The following is a 6,995-nucleotide window of genomic DNA, read 5'->3' on the forward strand; positions in this document are numbered from 1 at the left end:
TAACAGCCTCAATTCCAAGAAATATCATAAATTTCCCAACTTTTTCATAGAAAATTTATTCTTCAAAGAAGCACTAAAGAAATCCAACATAAGTGAAGAACTTCTAGTTAAGAGTATATCCTTATTAGTAGTAAAAACAAACACTGAATTGTCAGAGACTGATTTCTTAAAACCATAAGAAAAGAGATAAATCTTTGAAACCAGACCCTTGATACTTGTTTCAAAGATATGATAATCCCAACAAGAAGGCATCATACTCAATTGAGTTGTTAGTACACATGAAGTCTAGTTTGAACAAGTGCGAGGAGACTTCACAAGTTGGGAATACCAACACCACACCCACTCCTCTAGTATTATTGTTGAGAGTAGCAGAGCTATCAAAGTATAACCACATTTCTTTTTGTATGATAACCGATGTACATCAAAAAGAATACCGAATTTTATTATTATTACATAGATTACCTACACGAGTTTCAATGTTTACGATGATAATTTATCAAAAATGCAATTCAAAATTCTTTTGACGGCTCAATTTTTAATGCATGATTGGAGTTTACATCTAGCCGCTAAATGTTTTTGTTAGGGAAGAAATCTCAGTGGAATATTTGTTAGCAAGTGCATTGGCTTCTTTTATTTAGTTTTCCATATGACATTTCAATTACCACAACTGAATATTTAGGTCCGTTAATGATCACCTTTTCTCTCTCACGTCTCTCACTCTCGTCAAAAGAAAGAAAAAAGAACCCCAGAATATTTCTTGCTTAGATCTAGCGCTAGCCCTGCGTTAGATCTGAGCAAGGATTTTTAGTTTTTGTGTTTTAGTTAATTTAATAATTGTGAGTGTTGTGTTCTTTTTAATTTGGTATTCTTAATCAGATATCTGACTAAGGAATTTTAGTATTTGTACTTTAGTTAATTTAATAATTGTGAGTGTTGTGTTCTTTTTTATTTGGTGTTCTTAATTATATCTAGAATACTATTTATTTTGATTACTCTTGTTATTACGTTCAGTGTTCCGCTTTGTGATTGTCGCCTTCCTATTTGTACGAAGTGATGTTCGTGGTTCGCTAATTGGGTTTCAAGTACTTTGGAGATAGACGAGGTTTTCACCTTATTGCTTTCTACAAGAGGACAATATATTGGTAAAATCACTCTTAACTTATAAGAGCATCCTTTCTTCAAGAATGGTTGGATTTAATTCCAGACATTATTTTTCACTCTACTCACCATACAATGATTTAGTACGATTCTCTTGGTATCTCGATCTCTCTCATCTCAATTTATTTGCTTATTGTATTTATCGTTCTAATAGGTTATTGAGATTTTTGTTCTTTGATGTACTTTTTCTTGAAATCCATCAAGTAAACAATTTTTAATATGAATCAAATGGTTAGTTTGATATAAAAAAATAAAAAAAGAAAAAGAGAATACCACAATTATATTACCATCGAAAAGTATAGGATAGATATTGAGGTACAAAAAAAAGTACTCACACGTAGATAAATCGAACTTAGTAGTCATTGGATGCATTACCAAGATCTAATACATATTCTTGTCATTACAGATAAAGCCGTAGTATTATTATATGGACAAATATAACTTGTTTCTTATCTAACACATACCAGTCTCATTCCACATTATATCGATACATATATACACATGAAACAAGAATATATATCATTCCACATTATATCGATACATATGAAACAAGAATATATCTTGGTTTTCTTTCTAACGAAGATAGTACAATTTATCCAATAAATGACGAATTTCAGGTTTGACATCCACGTTAAAATACGGTATCCAGTGGGTGCACGAATGAAAGAATTGGATGTGGATAATCAAACCAAAGGATTAGGATTTCTGTATAATTAATATTTTTAAAAACAAAGAGGTAAAACTGAAAAAAATAATTTGAATTCTCATAAAACCTACATAACATATATATAACAAGTACCATGGATAATATCCTGACAACAATTATTTACAACAACCATTGATTTTACCATATACGAGAGTTTCCATGTCCAAAAAGACTATAAAACCTACATAAAATCATTATATGTTTGAATGGATAACAGAAGTTTCCTTGCCCTAACTCTCCAAATATTGTTTCTGAGATTGTGAATCCTAGAGATAATAATCAAAGCACGTCTAAGATGATTTTACTAATGATTAAGTGATTAACAATAGTTTGAAGAAAAATATTTATCCCTATGGGAATGAAGAAAAAGGGGGCACCAATGCAAACCTTAATCAGATTTCTAGAAATTGGAGATTTTTACTCTCTCCACCTCAAGCAGTAATACCTATGTTAGATCATTGCTCGGTTGAACCCACCAAGTATTGGTATGTCAAGGTTAGTTATCATATTTTAGTATCAAAACTCATAAGTCGCTCGATTAGATACTAGAGTCAACTTCGTTATGTTACTAGGAAGTATGGAAATGTTGAGACATACAAGTATTACTCTGAAGACCTGAAGATTCCGAAGACGTATTGACATCAACAATGACATCATTTTTTCTCTTGAGGTTAGTAATACATCACTTGAATTGTTTTCATTTATATATCGTAAGATTTCAAGTCGGCTCTGATTGAAAACATAACAAGCGAAGTTATATATGTGAAACTTTAGTATATTAGACTTGAGCATTGTATTGTGATCAAAGTGCCAAGGAACAATATATCAATAGTGATAAGTGCTTTATATTGGTATATTGAATTACTAAGTATAATACTTATCTTTTGGACTTCGTAATTGCGACATCAACATAATATTTGTAACCCGTTACTAGGTTGTGTAGTGAATATAAGTTTGATTTCTTACCTAGAAAACTATGTTTAATTACATGAGTTTAAGGAAGTATACGTAAGAATTTGTTTTATAGTCAAAAGGAAATAAAGAGGATTGATGGTCCGGTTTTCATTGAAGATCTTAAGGTTGGACCGATCCTAACCTACATAGGGTATCAAGGTAGTATCGATCCTAGATTATGTTGGAAGTCAAGTTAGAACCAATTATAACTTGTTTTAGGAGTCATAGTAGTAGCGGTCCCGATAGGCAAAACCGATTTCTCCTAGTCACGTACACTTTAGGGTTTGTGAGATTTAGAAATTGGGTTTGCAAAATAAGAAAGTTCAAGATGTCGACATAATGAGTAATTTGAACATGTGCTGAAATCTTATTTTTTAATTGTTCAAAGATATTCCTTGATACTCAAGGTGAGATCCCAAACCTAAATATTAAATAATCTTTTTGATATTTTCGAAATTAATATGCTTTGCTTTACCAACAATCAAAACATATCTCTGGAAAGATATATTAGTTAAGTGCTAGATAATATTAAGTTGGCCATGAAGATTTCGGTTATACAATTGGATATTGGTTGGAATTAGATAAAACTGAATTTAGGTGCTTTATTGCATATCTTAAGAATATTTTCGGTTATAGAAATTCCTTGATGTCTAAACTACCTTGGTCTAAAAATAGTGAAGTTTGTTCTTCTTGCAAACTTATCCTGAGACAAGAAAACTTCATCTTTGTTGTTTCTAGTGTAGACGACTAATAGTATTCTTGTAATTAGGCAGAATCTCTTACATCCGCTAGTTTAAAAACTTCTTTGGTATCAAAGAAGTGTCTACTAGTACCGTTGGTGGAAAACTAGAATTGCATTGTTATTTAGTTTCCAATTATTGATTTGATTAACTAACACTTGTTACCTCTTGATTGCACCCAGTTTGATCATTCTTGAGAGCCTTCTCTTTTGACCTAAGGTCACTCAAACTAGATCAAGGGATTGACATTGACTTGTGATCATCCATTGTTAACAGACTCCGTTCTGTGCCTGATCGCTCATAAGCCAGGAATCAAGTTTGTTATTGTGCAGGTACAGAAGACTATTGAAGATAAGAAGATTTTTCTTATTGGTTACTATCTTTGTGAATTGCAAATTTAGTCGGCTGGAATCCGTCTATGTCTAATTTATCTTTTGATAGACTTGTAGTTAGAGCATAGCTCGGTTGAACCCACAAAGCGTTGGTATGTCAAGTTTGGTTTTCATATTTTAGTGAATCAAAACTCATCTAAAGACTCGCTTGATTATATACTAGAGTCAACTTCGTATAGGTTAGCTTGAAAGTGTTAGGATATGAGACTTACAAGTATTACATGAAGACTTGAAGAATGTGAAGAAGTATAGACCTACAACGACAACATCATATTTCCTCTTGAGGTTAGTTATTGTTAGAGCATTGATCGATCGAACTCGCATGTGTTGCTATATCAAGCATGTTTGTCAATTTTAGTGATCAAAACTATAAGTCTTGATTTCTAGTCTATTATAGCTAAGTCTCAGACTAGGATAGAAAGTGTAGTTAAGCTCAAGGACTTCATGGCAATTCATCATACAAGTAGAAGAACTACTCAAGGAACCGGTGGAACTTCTCGACAAAAAGGTATGTGAAGACTTGAACTTATCTGTCACTCAAAAGTCTATCTACTCTATCTCCTACTCTTTGAGACAAGAAGTCGTACGCTATATATATAGACTTGTATTATACACATTTGGTATTTCGAGCCGAGTATACCTTGCCTATCTATATCTCGAAATATGTGTTGGTAAGCTTTTCACTTCGATCAAGTTTATCTTTACCATGTAACGAAAGTCATGTTATGTTTCAATCATCTTGAAAATTTCTTTGACGAGAAATGGTGTAACAACTATATAACGTCCTCTAAGAATGTTTCAATGATTGAAATGAGAGTTTAGATTACATAACCAATGGTGGAAATAAGCATTGTTGTGGAAACACATTTATGTATAAGTCATATTCCTTGAAGTAAAGTTTGCGATTTTGTTGATCAAGAGAACTGGAAGAATGGTGTGAGCCAAGTCCGCGAACCCAGTTCGCGAACTGCCGAAGTTCTCAAACCCGAGAATTTCTACTGGAGTTGACAAACTACTTGCGTGAAGCTAAGTCTGCGAACTCAGTCTGAGAACCCAGTCCGCGAACCGACGAAGTTCTCATACCCGATAATTTCTGCTGGAGTTTGTAAACTCTACCCGGTAACTTAAGTCCGCGAACCTAGTCTGCGAACTTGAGAAGGTTATATATCTGAAGATGATTTCTGAACTTAAACTTAAAAAGACTAAGGAATGCAGTTTGCAAACCTTGGCTATAAAAGTTCATGAACTGATTCAAGTTAATCAAATCATCTTTGCTTCAATTGTGTCTTGTGTAGTACATAAGATTTCCTTACAATTAAAACAACTCTCTAACTAGTTCATTTGAAGTCATTTGAACTAGTAATGGTGAAGAAGAAGATGGTTGATATGAAATGCTCATATGGATAACCATTTGGTTAACTATTGTTGAACCAACAAGTGCATAGGTTTGGGTACGGTTAACAAACCTAGAAGCGTGCATTGTCAAGTGTGTATAACAAGCTAAGTTTTCGATCTAACGGTTGAGAAATATTAGCTTGAATCTAAATGAGGTTTTCATCTAACGGTGAATATTGAATGCTTTGTTACTAAGCTAACATTGATTGCAAACTCTGATATGAAAGACTATATAAAGGAGACATCTAGTATTGTGCAAAATTAATCCCCACACCTTATGTGTGATACTAGATTGCATACTAGAGTCGATTCTCCTTTAACCTTTGGTTTTATTCTTCTAAAACCAGGTTAACGACTTAAAGACTTCATTGGGATTGTGAAGCCAGACCGATACTACTTTTATCATAGTTGTGTGATCTGATCTTGCGTCTTCTATCGTACGAGTACAATCAGATTGATTGGCTTGAGATTGATATCTCTGATAGCCAAGATATAAAAAGTAATCACAAACACCTTCGTCTCATTGTTTGTGATTCCACAACTTCTTGTTTCGCTACCATACGATTAAGATTGTTGTGAGGTGATTGATAACTCTAGCTTGTTCTTCGGGAATACAAGACCGGATTATCAATTGGTTCCTGTTCACCTTGATTATTATCAAAAGACGGAACAAAGCCTTTAGGGTTTACCTGTGGGAGACAGATTGATCCTTTGATAGACTTGTCTGTGTGAGAAAGATTTGTTTATTGTCAAAGCCTGTGATTTTGGATCGTAGCGACTCTTAGTTGTGGGTGAGATCAGCTAAAGGAATCAAGTGTGCAGTATCCTGCTGGGATCAGAGGCATAAGAGCATAACTGTACCTTGGATCAGTTGGACATTGATTGGAATTCAACTACAATCCAGTCTGAAGTTAGCTTGGAGTAGGCTAGTGTCTGTAGCGTCTTAATACAATGTGTGTTCAATCTAAACTAGGTCCCGGGGTTTTTCTGCATTTGCGGTTTCCTCGTTAACAAAATTTCTGGTGTCTGTGTTATTTCGATTTCCGCATTATATTGTTTTATCTTTATAATTGAAATATTACAGGTTGTGTGTTAGATCATCAATTAGAGTAATCCAACCTTTGGTTGTTGATTGTCATTGATTGATCCTTGGATATTGGTCTTTGGTACCATCCAAGTTATTCCTTGTATTTGATTAAAGACTCGCTTATTGTATTAGATCGAGTAAATCAAATCAAGAGAGAGATATTAACTCCTCGATATACTTTAATCTACATTGAGTCTGACTGTCTAGTTGATTATCTATAAAAGTTTATTGGAGTTAGTCCATACAGATTGGTGAGCGAAATATTTGGTGGTGGTGTTAGACCCCCGCTTTTTCAATTGGTATCAGAGCAGGCAAACACGTTCAAGACCTTACAAGTATGTGTTTGTAGCGATCTGACTCTATGGATAGAGGTGTTATCTCTATTAACGAACCACTAGTCTTCGATGCCTCCAACTACCTATGGTGGAAAATTGATATGCGTACTTTTCTTCAATCGCGTGATTTCCAATCATGGGTTTATGTTGTTAATGGCTATGAAGCTCCTGTCGTTATAGTTGAAAATGCTACCATGCCTAAAAACATCGGTACATATACTGCTTCTG

This window comes from Papaver somniferum, chromosome 7 (assembly GCF_003573695.1).
Source record: "Papaver somniferum cultivar HN1 chromosome 7, ASM357369v1, whole genome shotgun sequence".
Classification (NCBI taxonomy): Eukaryota; Viridiplantae; Streptophyta; class Magnoliopsida; order Ranunculales; family Papaveraceae; genus Papaver; species Papaver somniferum.